Genomic DNA, 2,244 nt, shown 5'->3' with positions numbered 1-2,244 from the left:
CGAGTGTGGGAGGAACTTGATTATCGGCGTGATGTCTGCCGAATCACTAAAGGGGCACATATCGAACATTTGTGAATGCCTAAAAAACTTTTTGTGTTTTTGTATGTGTGTGCAATGCATTGTGAAAATATCTCAAATAATAAAGTTATTGTAGAGCTGTGAAATCGCTTCAATCATTTGTAATAACCCTGTACTTGGCGATTTTACAAGGTGGGTGTTGCATATTCATGATGGCACACATTGTTTCTGCTGCAGTGTGTCCTTTCCCAATAGCTCTCAATTCATGAAAGCACCTAGCCCATCCTTCAAAATAATTATCTTTACACTTATCAGAATTCCAAAATGAATGAATATATTTAGAACTGGCACAATCAATGATAAGTTTCCTGGCTACTCCATTTGATACCTCACTGTCTTCATGTAAACTAACTGGCCCTCCATATATGTGTAAAGCTATCAGTATATAAGCTAACCTACCATTTACATCACTTTAGTTTTGAGAAATCTGTGCATCACAACGTTTTATTTTAATCTCCGAAGCACTGATGGATGTTTCTCTAGATACTGAAGAGTTGGCCTGTATTTCATTGCCTGTAACCTCATACGTCACATGTTGAATAAAATGTTTCCTTTTACCCGAAAATCTTTTACCATGAAACCCACGTTTCTTAAAAACTGTTTTGGCGTCGTACTTTGAGAGATTTACCAATCTATTCGTCACTTTTCCTCGGAAAAACGTTAGCACTTCGACATACAACGCGTGTTTATACTATGGAATGATACAGCACTGTTTTTTACAGTGCTACCAATACAAATACGTAATTTTACCTTTATAACACAGCAATCCACAGCCTTCTATATAAAAATTACTGATTTTATTACATCTTGAAGTAACGCATGTAAAAATTTTAACATTGTAAAACGGTGTAGATAATATTTAAAAAATAAAATAAAATACTTCCCTTGTGAGTTTGTATCATTTTATTCGGAAAATGGCAAATTTTAGCCGGCCGCGGTGGTCTCGCGGTTCTAGGCGCGCAGTCCGGAACCGTGCGACCGCTACGGTCGCAGGTTCGAATCCTGCCTCGGGCATGGATGTGTGTGATGTCCTTAGGTTAATTAGGTTTACGTAGTTCTAAGTTCTAGGGGACTGATGACCACAGCAGTTGAGTCCCATAGTGCTCAGAGCCATTTGAACCATTTTTTTTTTTTGGCAAATTTTATAATGAGAGAAAAATTCGGAAATGTGAAAAAAAAAAATTTCCGTTCTGACTCCCTTTAAATGTAATGAAGATCATATTGTACACAAAAGGGTTAACGGTATAAAAACGCATATATACTGTATGCGTTGCAAGTGGACAGTCGGCGGTTGCAAATGCTCTCTCTGCCGTCATGAGGATGTGCGCCCGTGTCCATACAGCAGAGAGTTTGGGACCTCAACACTCTTATAGGCAGACAATGAAATTACAATACTTTCCGTGCTTTTGATTTCACCTTCTCCGGCTCGTTTCTTTTCGAATGCACCGGATACACCTATCTTACGAGGAGAACACGGCAAGTGCTATAACCCGATTAGCCAGAAACTTCGCTCAGTGGAAGAGGAGACAAAATAAGCGCATACATGTCTCGCCTTATCCGTAGATACTCGACCGTTCGTGAGAAAACGACGGTCAAAGTTTTCGACGTAGTTTAGATGCCTTTTAGTGGGCGGCAAAATCAGCTAAATGGTGGCACAGTGGATACCGTTGCGGCCTCTCAGATTTGCGTCCCGTGTTCGAAACGCGAATGTTTTTTTTTATTTAATTTTTTTCATTTCTCTACCCACGTCGGTAGAACGTTACCACATCAATGTTTCTTATCGGGTTAGGGCATACTAGGGCATTACATTAATTGTAAAATTACAACTGGGGTTCACAATAAGTATCATACATTTATTATATAGGTTTGTATGTGGTATTTCCAGGGGTGACAGCGTTTTTAAACAGTTACATTTCATTCTTATATGTATTATTTTATTAATTCTTGTATTTTATTCTTATGTTTATTCTTCACTAAGATGTTGCGCACTCTCTTCGATCATATCGATCGTGCAAACATTCGAAAAATAGAAACTCTCAGCACCACGAGCATCGCGCCAAAGCAGGTTTGTGACAGTGGCGCGTCTTCATGTGTGTCTCATTCTGGAAAGAAACATCCTCTACATTGCTGAAGATATCACGCGTTGGCAACAATTTCGCGGCAAAC

This window comes from Schistocerca piceifrons, chromosome 3 (assembly GCF_021461385.2).
Source record: "Schistocerca piceifrons isolate TAMUIC-IGC-003096 chromosome 3, iqSchPice1.1, whole genome shotgun sequence".
Lineage (NCBI taxonomy): Eukaryota > Metazoa > Arthropoda > Insecta > Orthoptera > Acrididae > Schistocerca > Schistocerca piceifrons.
The sequence above is the reverse complement of the archived record's forward strand: the minus strand, read 5'-3'. Positions refer to the sequence as shown.